Consider the following 13,902-nt stretch of genomic DNA (forward strand, 5'->3'; position numbering starts at 1 on the left):
TTTTGGCCATAATTCTCGATCCCATAGTCCGATCTGGCCAATTTCAAATAGGAAACAATGGGACAGGATTCTGCGTCGAATGCAACTTGTTGCGAGCAAATCGGTTGAGGATAAGTGCCCGAAAAATGAGTGACATTTTTTGAGTGGTTTTGCGCACACACACACACACACACACAGACATCACCTCAATTCGTCGAACTGAGTCGATTGGTATATAACACTATGGGTCTCCGCGCCTTCTATAAAAAGTTTGTTTTTGGAGCGATCATATAGCCTTTACCGTATACTTAGTATACGAGAAAGGCAAAAAAATCAAAATTCTATTTTCTTTCAGGGAACGATGAAGTTAATCATCCTGAACGAGTTTGTTTTTATTCCGATTAAAAAATCGAAAGGAAAATTGGTTTGACGGTTTAATTTGAAATTTTAAAATGGATGGAAAAAGCTCCTCGACATTTTCGGGCTTCCTTGACGTACGGAATAATATGATTCAAACGCACTAGCAAAACACCGCAGGGCACCTGATTCAACCTTTGACAGTTAATATATGGGCCTGATGATTTGGGTTGATGGTTCATTCGTTCTGAAATGTTGCCTTTTTAGCAACAAACGTTGCCTAGCCTAAAACATGTCTTAAAAAGTCTAATACACAAAAAAAAAACTTTTTTGCTACTAGACTATTATCATAATTTCTATTACATCGGTTCATGTATTCTTGACCAACGTACTATATCGTCCCAATTGAGTGTAAGAAACAGCTGCTATGGACAATATGAACCGGTCACGTCCTTACAGTCAATTTAGGATTAGGAGAGGAAAATTAGTTTGACACCCATTATAAGAGACCGAGGAATGCTCTGCTTCTCCGTGGTCGTCACGGGAAAGGAACCGCTGGTTTGTTGAAAAAGTAATACATGTGAAGCCACCTTGGTTAGTAACTAAATATTTATTGTAAACGAAGTTATTTTGTAAACTCAAATCAATCCAACGTAAAATCAATGTGCTTCGTTTAATAATAATGTTTTTCTTAGCGGTCGCTGTTATGGCCTAGTTATGCGCCTAAATCTGGTTTGAGGCCTAAGAGGCGAAGAAGTCGGCCTTTAAAAAGAAAGGGGCGCTCTATAATACGTCACAGGGGCCATAGGAATCCACGCCACGGTCTTGCCTCTTTGACAAAGTTGTATGTACTGATCTGATTCATACAGTAGATGTTTGATAACTTCAAGTCATTTAACTGCAATGATTTTTAACAGCGATTCGATATTTGCAACAGTTTTGCAGTTATCGGACCGCTAAACTTCAACACTATGTCAAACTCAATGACAGCACTTTTGAAATCAAAAATGGCAATTATAAATCAAGAATTTTCTTTGAAGATATCGAAATGTTCCACAAAAAAAATACAAATTTCCATAAACAAATCAATATTAGTAATAAAGCAATAAAACTGAGTCTGACATTTTAAAGAAAAAATTCTAATTCTACATTGATATTTTGTTTTGCTGTCGTATATGATTACATTTACACTCTGAGCCTGAGCCTTGAGTCGGATCACTTTGGAAAAATAAGACAGAATAATCAAAGATATTTATCTTTTTCTGTTGGACATTTCTAACAAAACACTGCAGTGATGAACTCTAATTATAAGAAAAATCACTTTAATAAAGTTAAAAAAAAAATATAACAAAACACTGAAGACGTTTTATAGAAGAAAACTAAATACGTATTTGTCGACTTAGAATGGGCTTATGTGGAAAGCGTTAATCGAAAAATTTGTATAACGTTAAGATTTAAAAACAGCTTTATGATTGTGTTCAGCGGCGCAGCCAAAATTTTTGATAAATCACGACCGTACGAGGTAGTCTGAATTTGTTTCGAAATTCCGCGGAATTCCGTTAAATTTCGTTAAGAGCTAGTTTTGTCTAGCGAAATATTTGTAATTTTACGATACGAAGCGAAATCAAGAAATCAGATTTCGCCATGCTTAAATTCCGCGAAATTCCGCGGAATTTCGTTTCGAACCACCTGAAACGAAATTTTTCGAAATACCGCATATGCTTAGAATTCAAAGGCTTCTGTAAACAAATATAAATATAAATCTCCCATTGAAATATTTATGGAAAAATCAATATCAATTTTCCACGGCGCGCTCTGACGACGACGACGTGAGCCACTGTTACACAACACTGCGTAAGGATGGGATGGGAAATTGTGGACACGGTAAGGGCACAGGATGTTTATGAAGGGCATTAAAATGGATAATGCATCGATAGTGATGTTTCCTCTATAAAATTGGATCAATATATCTAGCCAAATGGCCATCTTTCTTCCTTTTTCCAATACCGTGCACCTCCGATAATTTGAACGGTACCTCATTTAAATTAACGGGGTTCGCCCTCTTGGCTGGTTTGTTTTGATTCTGCATTCCGTTGCACGATGTTCCATTTTACTTTTCTCGATAACATGTGGTAAATGACGTTTGAACCATTTTTAATTTGAACGATGTTCATACGAACGGGGTTAAAAAAAAAGTATTCAGATTAAAAACGATCAAATTACCGGGGGCCCACGGTACTGGCTTTAGATTCCCTTGCTGGGACATCTCCGCCTCGTTGGTGTCCCTCAAGCACATAGAGTACCATAATTATAAGCTGCGATGTGGCCTAGTTATGCTTTCGTATACAATTACCTGTTTCTTGTGAAATATGGATGGAACATTTACAGCGTAGCCCTATTGGACTGACTATCTTTGAGCTTTTGAAATCTCACAGCGACCTCAAAGTTTTTTCCTGAAAAACCATTGTGTGGCATTGAACAGGCCTATACACATGAACAAGCACATAACAGATCATAGCAACCATGACACGAGATGCACATTCGAAGCCAGTCAATCCTTACCTTTCTCGAGAGGTGGGTTGCGAGTGTAAGCAATGCAAACGGGATGGTTGATTTATACGTACGAAGTCGAGGTGCGCATTTGGCGATCCTTCCAGGAGTGTGTACCAACTCGTGAAATCACCCATCATATTGTGTGGAAAAATAGTTTCAAACGTATTTCACGGAGCCGAAAAATGGTTGAAACGGTGAAACTTTTTTCGCATAGGTAAGAAAGGTTAAACATACTGATTCATCAGCAATTTATTACCCCGATTGTTCGTCATTTCAAAGGCTGAGAAGAAAAGACAGAATCACCGTCTTCGACCAGAGGTCGCACAGACTGAACACTTAAAGCATGAGAAAACGGACAGGACAAGACATGTACACAACACCCAGTGGACTAGTAGAGAACTTTTCGCTTTTACGAAAAGTTTTCTCCTTACCCGAATCGAACCCACACTCTACAGCACATACGTCTAGACCATTGATGTCGCTAACCTCACGGCCATGAAGCACAAACCAGTAAACATCAATTGGTTAGCTGAATTTCGGCATACACGTATGGTTAAGTAATGTTGCTGTGTTTTCAGTAAAGAGGATTGTATTTTTTTTTATATTTTACTTCAACCCAAGGTGTGCTAAACAAAAATGAATTGTAGAAACAGAGTTTTACTGTTCATTCGGTAGGATTGTAATTTTTTGTTGTTTATCTATCACCGCATTTTGCGACAGCTCTTGGAATGGGTTTGCTATCTCTGGAAAAGCTGGATGCATATGAATAGACCGTTTGAAGCTAGTATAGGGCTCCCTTCTTTAACGCTGAATCATTGACAAAGAAAGCGGATCTGATTCGTAAAGTGAAAACAAGTGAAAAATTATTCCTAAAACGTAGCGTTTTTTTTTCGGGGGTGACGCAATTTGATTTTTGACATTTGAGCATAATTATAAAAAGCCGGCCAAGTTCCAGTTGGAATGTAGAGCCATAGAAGAAAAAGAAGAAGATCAATGAAAAGTGAGTAAACCGCAACGGACAGTGGTGAAATTGAATAGCAGCCGAACCGTTGCTACTGCAGCTTTTGTTTCAAAAGCCCACTACCCCCGAGAGGTTGGTTTGGTGCTTGCTTGTGACATCAGGTAAGAGTTTCGGATCAAAGTCAAAACAATTTTTGGCTAGTGCCAAGATCATTTGAGTAATTGAAATTAATTGCGTAAAGTCATTACATGAAGAAAGTGTTGATAAGTTGTTTCAAACAAGTTTTACCTTGTGGTTTATTAGTTATTCTTTTTTGGCAACCGACCCGGCAACGCAATAAGGACTATGATTGGAAACTCGGTACCGGGAATGTTAGGACCCTAAATGAGCCTGGACGAGTGAGCTTTCTGGCTCGCGAACTGCAGAAGGTTGGAGTGAACGTGACATGTACCGCTTCAGTAGGTTAATGTTTGGTGTCAATTGCGCGCCTGAGATTTTTCAACCGGAAATGTGTCGCCTGCTACAGAAAGTTGAACATTAAATCATCTACATCGACGATGTACTTCTGTTCGCAGAAACTCTAGAAGAGCTTCATTTGATCACTGCACAAGTTCTAGACATTTTTCGTAGTAACTGCCTTTCGTTGAACAGAGCCAAATGCGAATTTGAGAAAACCCATATCCAATTTCTCGGCCACGGCCTGGATTCCGATGGTTTCCACATTGATGAGAAAAGGTGGAAGATCTTCGGATGTTTAGGCAACCTGCTACTTCATCGGAGCTAAGAAGTTTCCTGCGTCATTTATCAGTCCCTATATTCATGGGCGTAGCCAGGATTTCGAGAAGTAGGGGGGGAGGGGGGTGGGCAAATTTTTTGGTCTTCTAAATCGTAGTTTTATAGTAGTTTTATAAAAACACATGAATATTAACACATGAAACCAAATCCAAACCAAATCGAAACAATAATGGATTTAAAAATGCGTGATTTATTGCTCATCAGATATTTTTAAATAAAGTGAGAAAAATATTAACGAACTTAGTATTCAGAAAGAATATAAAATCGGCTATAACAATTATTATAAAAATCCTGCATTCTTCCATAAGTTAAAGAAAACTAAAACCATACATCTGAATTTCTAAACAAATCCTCTCTGAAATAATATTTATTATAAAATAGGCAGAAAAATCAATATGCAAATTCCAGGAATTCCTTCGACAATTGCTCCTGGCATTCTATCCGGAATTCTATCAGGGATTCTTTAGGAATGCCTCCAACAACTTCTTCAGCAGTGTCTCCAGGAATTCCACCATAAATTTTGCCGGGAATTGATACGAAAATACTCCAAGAAAATATTCACGAACTTCTTTATAAGTTCTGCAGAATTCCCTGCAATAATTCAAATAATTTCGTGCTGTTTCCCATAATTTTTAAGAATAAGAATATTCCGTGGAAATTCCGCAGAAAACATTCCTAAGAAATTCACGAAAAATCTTCGAATTTCTTGTGTAAATTCCATAAAATTTTCCGTGAATTGTTTCGAATAATTTCTTGTGAAAATTTCAAAGAATCAACAATGGAATTTTCGGAAGAGTTCCTAGATTAATTCGCAATGAAATCCTGAAAGAATTCCGGTGGAAACTTCAAGATTTCCACTGGGAGATCCTCCAGGAGTTTCTCCGAAAATTTCTCCTGGAATTCTTCCAGGAGTTCCACCGGCATTTCCACCAAGAATTTCTCTAGGATTTCCTTCGACAATTATTCCGGTAGTTCTATCGGAAGTTCCTCTGAAAATTCTTCCGGGAATTTCGGCAGAATTGGAATTTATTTAGGCTTCTTCAAGAATTTATATAGATTTTCCACCAGAAGCTCCTCGGAGAATTTCTCTGCGAGCTCCTCAGGGAATTCTCCGGGAGGTCCTCTGATGATGATGATGGTCCAGCTACAAGCCCCAACAAAGGTTTCAGCTAGCAAGATTTGTCTATAAGATGAATTCTCTTGTTTCCGAGAATTCTGGTAGTTTCCTCGGGGTTCCTTTGAAAATTCTCCCAGAAGTTTCTTCAGAAATTCTTCCAGAAAATTCCTTCGAGAGTTCCTCCGGGAGTTCCACCAGAAGCTATTCCAGGAAATTATTCAGGCTTTTTTAAGGAAATCATTTAGGCTTTCTTCAGAAATTAAGCTGGAAATTACTCCCGAAGTTCTTCAGATAGTTTCTCTGGAAGCTCATCCGGGAGGTCCTCTAGGAATTCTTCTGGCAGTTCCTCCTGAAATTCCTCCGGGAGCTCTTACGGGAGATCTTACGGGAGCTCCTCCAGCAGTTCCTTCAGGAATCCCTCCGGGAGATCCACCAGCAGTTTCTACGAGAATCCCTCCCGGAGTTTCATCAGCAGTTTCTCCGAGTGTTTCTCTGAAAGGAACTCCCGGAGGAACTCCCAGAGTAATTTCCGGAGGAACTCCCGGGGGATTTTCTATAGGAATCTCCGGAGAAATTATCAGAGGAATTCTCGGAGGAACTGCCGGTGGAACTTTTGGAGGAATTTATTGAAGAACTACAGGAAGAATTTCCGTAGAAAATCCTGGAGGAACTCTCGTAAGAATTCTAGGATGAACTCCCAAAGGAACCTCCGTAAGAATTCCAGGAGAACCTCCTGGAAGAATTCTTAAAAGAACCTCCCGGAGGAATTCCCGTAAGAACTCCCAGAGAAATTCTCCGAGGAACTTCTGGAGGAATTTGTAGATAAATGCCTAAAGAAATGCTAAATGAATTCCTGGAAGAAAGCCTGATTGAATTCCCGAAGGAACTACTGGTGGAACTTCAGAGGAACATCCGGTGGAATACCCTAGAGGAAGAGAAAAAATATTTCTGAAGGAACTTCCAAAATCCCATTTCCCGTGCAATTCCTGTCAAATATCGTCCAGGAATTCCCTGTAAAGTTCCTGGAGGTATTACCGGAGAATTTCTTGGAAAAACTCCTGGAAGAACTCCCGGAGGAACTCCCATAAGCACTTCTGGAGGAATTCCACATGGAAGTCCTGAAATAATTCTTAGAGAAGTTCCTAAAGGAATTTCCGAAAAAATATCTGAAAGAATTCCCAGAAAAATGCCAGGAGGAATTAATGCAGAAATTCCCAGATGAACTCCTGAAAGTATTCCCAGATTAATTGCTGAAGAAAATCTCTGCGGATTGTTCCGAAGAAATTTCTGGAAGAACTCTTGGCAGATATCCGAGTAAATTCCGAGTGAAGTCCGGAAGGAATTCTAGTACACTTCCGCGGGAAATCTCCCGGAGAAATTCCTGAAGGAATTCCTGGAGAAGTACCTGAAGAAACTCCCGAAAAAAAATACTTATAAGAATTTCTGGGGAAATACTTGGACGAATTCCAGGAGAAATTCATGAAGATATTTCTAGAGGATTTCTTGAAGGATATTCTGAAGTAATTGCCAAAAGAATTCCAGATTGGAATGCTAGATGATTTTGCTATTGAATGTTTGTAGGTATTCCCGGAAAATTTCCTGGAAGTAATCCCGTAGGAATTAAAGGAAGAGTTCCGAGAAGAATGCCCGGAGAAGTTCCTAGAAGAAATTCCGAAGGAATTTCTTATAGATTTACAAGTGAAATTATGGAGCTTAATCGGAGGATTTCCGTCAAAAATGTTTGAAGAAACTTCTGGTAGAATTTTGGGAAGAAATTCCGTATGTATTGTTGCAGGAGCTATTGGCTGGTGGCTTTGAACCGATGCTTACAGCAAATAAAATACATATTTGAAATTCATTAGCTAAAAAGCTGAAATAATATATTTATTGATAGTTATTTACATAATTAGAAATAATGTATAACTCACAATTTCGGTGATTTGTCTGAAGCCGATTGCCTCCTTTCCAACAGAACCTCCACACTCGCTAAACAAGAGGTTTTGTTGTTATTCCTTACACATCTAAATTGGTTGATTTATAGCTAGGGATGAGTATTATGCAATGAGGTGCGCAATGTAACATGTATTCTTGACGGAACTCTCGAATGCATGCCTGAAGGAAATGGGATTCTTCCTGAAGAGAGAATAGCCGAAGAAATATCTAGAAGTAAATCTTGGAGAGAAGAAAAGATATCTTCAAGGAATTTCCTCGTGAATTTCCTAAAAAAAAATAGTTGGGGGTTTCTAGATAAGGAGGAATTACAATTAGGGGAAACCGCCAAATGTTGAACGGCTAATTTTGTCGCCTATTGTTGAACTCCCATAAGAAATGCACGTGCGTTCAACAATAGGCGAAGATATTGGCCGTTCAACATTTGGCGAATGACCCTACGTGAGAAGGATTTTCGAACGATTTTCAGAGGAATTTGGGAATAACTTTCCGGAGGAATACAGAAGTTCCCAGGGGAGCTTCTAGAATGATTTCAAGGAGAATTTTTGAGCCCGAAATGTTTCGAGTTGTTTTGAACTTTCATATATTATGGATCCTGGATACCCTAATAAGTTTTGGGAATTTTTTGAATTTCTACCACCTATTTCTGTATATGATTGGATCGTAAAGTGCACATGTTTGAGGGAATTCATTTCAGTACCCGTTCAATCTTTCCAAAGTTTAGGGGGGGCGACGGCCCCCCCTGCCCCCCTTGGCTACGCCCATGAGCAGAACTCGTATTGAAAGACGAATCACCCATGTTCAAGAAGGCTTGAACTTTATCGTTTACGGGACAAGGTTATTGAATATTTAAATCGTTTAGAGCGAGAAGGTGAAATTACTCCAGTCAAGTTTAGTGAATGGGCATCTCCAATTGTCATTGTTATGAAAAGGAACAATGGCATACGACTTGTAATAGATTGTAAAGTGTCGATAAATAAACTGATGATACCCAATTCGTACCCTTTGCCAACAGCTCAAGACTTATTTGCTGGTTTGGCAGGCTGCAGGGTTTTTTGCTCGCTTGATTTGGAAGGGGCATATACTCAACTATCATTACCAGAAAAATCTAGAAAATGTATGGTTATAAACACGATAAAGGGACTTTTTATTTACAACAGGTTGCCACAAGGAGCTTTCTCGAGCGCAGCAATATTTCATGTCCAGATAAAATCTCGACAATACAAAAAGCAAAGGCCCCTAAAAACACTACTGAATTGAAATCCTTTTTAGGATTAATAAATTATTATAATAAAATTATTCCTCATCTTTCTTCTAAGTTGTATTATTTATACAACTTGTTAAAAAAATGTTAGGTATGATTGGGATGAAAATTGTGACAAGGCTTTTGAGATTGGTAAAAAATCCTTACTGGAAGCAAACTTTTTGGAGTTCTATGACCCGAAGAAACCGATAGTCATTGTGTCGGATGCTTCGAGTTATGGACTGGGTGGAGTTATTGCTCACGAAGTGGATGGAATTGAAAAGCCTGTGTATTTTACGTCGTTTTCCCTGAATTCCGCTCAAAAGTCGTACCCTATTCTTCATTTAGAGGCTCTGGCGTTAGCATGTACGATAAAAAAATTCCATAAATATCTTTATGGCCAGCATTTCAAAGTTTTTACGGATCATAAGCCCCTAGTTGGAATTTTCGGGAAGGAAGGGAAGAATTCTATATTTGTGACTAGGATCCAGCGATTTGTTATGGAATGTTGAATTTACGATTTTGACATATTTTATAGACCTTCAAGGAAAATAGGGAACGCGGATTTTTGTTCTAGATTTCCCCTGGACCAACCGATACCAAATGGTTACAATATTGAACATGTAAAAAACAAAAATTTCTCAAATGAGTTTCCAATTGATTACACATTAATTGCAAATGAGACCATACAGGATGAATTTCTGGAAAAAAATGTTTTTCATGCAGCATGGCTGGCCAAAGCGAGTCGAAAGACCGTTTGTGAATGTATTTGCCAATCAGCGTGATTTGGAAGTTGTAGACAAATGTCTCATGTATCAGGGGCGAGTGGTTATACCACGTAAAATGCATAAAGACATACTAAAGTTAATTCATGCCAATCATAATGGAGTTGTTAAAATGAAGCAAGAAGATCCTGGAGCGGATGCTGGGAAACCAACTCGCTCGAGGCGGAAGAGAAGGATGGAGAGCACAACGCCTATTGAATTAAGACGTCGTGAAGAAAATTGAACTTTTTTTCAAGTCGCCGGTAAATTCAATTCAAATAAATGAATGATTTGGGAAATTTAAATTTATTTTCAACATTTTTTCTATATTTAGATCATTAAAAAAGAATTAGTGAGATATCATACATTTTTGTTTTTTTTTTTTACTGAGAAAGAGGAAGATGTGGGATATAGACCACCCTATTAATTTGCACTCCTAGATAGCTAGATAGCTAGATAGCATTTGGAGATCAATCATCAGCTTTCTCATGACTACTCTCCACACACTTCGTACACATAAGCCCTCCTTGCGGAGATTCGGCCTCTTTCCACCTTAGACCACTGGCGTAGCCCCCCTCACTCCCCCTCCCCCAGAGACAAAATTTTTAGAAGTTTTTTTTTTCGAACCCTCTCAAATTAAAAAAAATGTCCAGAAACACCCCCCCCCACACTAGTTTTCTGGCTACGCCCCTGCCTTGGACCATCGTCGTGACCAGACGCAGACAAAAGAAAGTAATGCTACTCGCTGCACCGGCCGATTCTTTATCGAGATTCGGCCGGTGGGACGCCACAAGTTATTCAAAATCAAATCAAAATCATCCTGAAAAGGCTTTTATGTCTAGACTAACTAGCGCCAGTACTGTAGATCTGTGTGCCAGTTCGCCATGACACAAAATTGACAACTATCAAAAGGTGCTTATTTATTCTTAATCTTTCGTACGTAAAACCGATGCAAGTTCTTAATTCAAGACTAAAAACGCCAGTATTTGGGATATGAGCTGAATTTTGGATTCGAGTCAAAATGATTCATGTGCCTGAATCGTACACAAATATTAAACAAAAAAAGGCTGAATGTTCACTTCAAGAACGAAGTTTTCACAGAGACTATAAGTGTTGTAACCAATCGGCTCAGCTCGATGTGAGATGATGTTTGTCTGTGTCATTCATTTTTTGGACAGTTATACTTAACCGATTTGCTTGCAACAACTTGCTTTGGTGTTTCCAGATTGGGCTTTTCTCCAACAAAACTAATATTTATTTGCAAACGGTTTCTCTTCTACAAATAATTTTCGTTCTCCTAGTGGCCGAGAAAAATGTCAATTCAATTTATGGAGATTCATTGGGTTCTAAGTTGTGGATTAAGATATCCAATCATGGTCCCGTCACGAATATGGCCATCATATCCTATAATAGTTAGAAAAAGATGGATCGATCAGATGGATTTGAACTCTTCATGGGGTTTCCATTTCTATTCCTAAGTTTCACTCGTTATCCGTTAATCGCTTTCAGTCACGACAGTTTCAACCATCACGACATGCTTTTGTTTGAGACATCTGAAAGTTTTATATCGATCATTACACATCTCATCCTCTTCCACCTTCACCTCTCCTATTCGCTAAAATACGACGTGCTGTATGGAAGGTGTGTCCATATGAAAGTATCTCACATACTACGTGATGTCGCCCCTCCCCAAACACAGTTTGCTGAGAACTTCATTTTTCGCCCTGAGTTCATATGAAATTGTTCTTAGGTAGTTTAGAGACTTGTTCTTAGGATTTGTTTGGATAGATTATTTATGATATCTAAATAGAAGCAATGTACGTAAGTTCATCCCGTCAAAATGACCATCTTAATAGGTACCATGTAGTATTGAAAATTGCTTACCTTTTCCGCTAACGTTATCCCAAATGTAAACTATTATCCACAACAGGCGGAAAATCCATCACTCATCCTCATTCGTTAACACATGCCGAACCGTTGGTGACAGCTCCGTTGTAAAATATTGATGATCCGTTATTTCAAATTTCAATCGATGCTCCTCCTTCCTGCACTTCACCACCGACGTCGATGTCTAATAAGTATTTGTAAACTGTAGCACTTTCTGTAGCACACGTATTCTTCGAAACTCCGCACTAATCCATTCGATTTCCTTTCTTTCGTTATCTTCTTCGTCCAACACCAGTAGTCGTCGTCGCAATTTTCAACAGCTAGTCGATATTCGTAGTTTTTTCTTCACTGTTTTGTCACACGTTTCCTTTCTTCCACAAAACCGCAACAGCCGTTCCAACTGTTCACCAATTTTCTCTACTCATCAGTCGTAGTACTACACATCTTGAATCAGCAAAATTCGTGCTTGACTTCTTCTGTTTCACCATCCCGTCCTTCACTTGACGTTTCTTCCTTCGCCTAGCGATACGCACACACACCAATGCAAATCGGAGAAAATTCCCATCACTGGTTAACTACATTTCCTTTCGATGTTACATCGACCAAATTTCTTCCTTGGCTTCTTCCGCACCCCCCGGAGTAAAATATGATACTCACTCTCATTCACGAATGGCGAGGTTTTTGTTGTTGTCACATTTTTTGTTATTGAAGTTTCTGCTCAGTGTTTTCGAAAAGCACCACGTTGGCACGCATACATTCGCGCTTCACTGACAGTGACACTGAATCCACCACCCGATGCTCCCTCACTACGGAACGGAGTTCGACGGGAAACCGTGTTGGGTGCCTTGGAGCCAGTCCTGTATTCGGTTAGTGAGGAAACAGGTTGTGGGTGGAAGTCGTGAGTTAGTGAGTCGTGGGCTCATTCACGTGTTCGCCTTATCAATTCGACGGTTGTGGCTCTCGCGCTCAGTTGACGTGTTCGTCTCTCTCACATTCGCCATCGTGCAGCGATGATAGGTCGAAGTGGGTGGTTTGCCGAAATGCTTTGAAAAGGGGGCGCTTTTCGTTGGGTGAGAAACACGACATTGAATGAGTTTTTTTTTTCTTTTGGAGATGAAAATTTATGTTCGCTATGACACTTTTTCTATGATAATGTAGATGGAATTCAGGTTTATGAACAGTAATTTTAACCTTAATCTATCGGTCGTATTATTTTTCTGCTTCTGTATTTCATAAATTCTTGAGTAACTCCTAATATCACTAGTAATGCAATGTATTCCACTAATCATTAAGCAACAACAACTTCAATGTAAAATACACATAAAGCAGACACTTATTATAACGCACTAGAACACTTATGTAGTAAATGCGATTAGCTTCTGGTTTCTGCTCGACTCCACTTTCTATTTTCCAGTGAGCAATCCGTATGAAGTGCACCATAAATCCATCTTAAGGTCCATTTGTCGTCATTCTGCAGAATATCATCACGAGTTGACTTCCAATGCGTATGACCTTACAAGGTGAGAAAAATAGAAAATTCTACATTAGATCAATAAATAAGGTTGTAATCTTAATAAAAACACGTTAGAACATCCTACGAAAAGTTTCGTTCTGCGATACCAGACAACATCCCAATGCTCCAATTCGGATGCAAATCACAACACTCTCAAAACCAGCATCGTCCTTCAACTTTTCGACAAGTGCAGAGGCGATTCATCCCGGATGCCCCACATCTTTGGAATCAACCTTGAGAATCACGCACAATTTCTAGCTCTGTCGATACCATCCAGAAAATTCACCTGGCATTAAAAACCTCAAAGAACCAACTCAAAACTTACCCACCGAAGATGACCACCATCGAAAGCCTACCACATTCGTTCTGTCTGCCACTGACCTGCCACTGCCAGGTTGCGAAAATCGAATGACGTTTTCAGTTTTTCCTCAGCATGATTTGTGGCCGTGGATCGTAGGGCAGTTTATATAAAAAAGTGAGTTAGCTGTCAAAATTCCGTCGATGTGGTTCTCCGAGCCTTACCATGCCAGTGTGGGGAGGGATTCTGCGCACTACGTGGCTTTGTGCTCCCATCGTTGGAGTGTGCTGGAGTTCTAAAAACGTGGGAGATGATTCCGGCTCGGAGTATTGCCAGCTGGCTCTCACAGGTTTCCGTGAAACTATGGGGATGAGTGCAAGAATGTTTTGAATGTTTTCGTGGGAAATAATCTTTAGTCCAAACGTTGAACTATCTGCGGTTTTCTTGAAAATCCGTAAGCTAACAAGGAGTAGCATAATAACACC

General features: G+C 39.3%; 1 protein-coding gene across 1 annotated transcript in view; it reads right to left on the reverse strand.

Moving 5' to 3' along the window:
* The window catches only part of LOC134226061 (whirlin), a 596,096-nt gene that overhangs the window by 509,182 nt on the left and 73,012 nt on the right, over window positions 1-13,902 (reverse strand). The window contains exon 2 of the mRNA XM_062706580.1: window positions 11,604-13,118. The gene's annotated coding sequence lies outside the window, so the exon portion shown is untranslated. The remainder of the gene's footprint in view (window positions 1-11,603; window positions 13,119-13,902) is intronic.

Source organism: Armigeres subalbatus, chromosome 3, assembly GCF_024139115.2.
Source record: "Armigeres subalbatus isolate Guangzhou_Male chromosome 3, GZ_Asu_2, whole genome shotgun sequence".
Lineage (NCBI taxonomy): Eukaryota > Metazoa > Arthropoda > Insecta > Diptera > Culicidae > Armigeres > Armigeres subalbatus.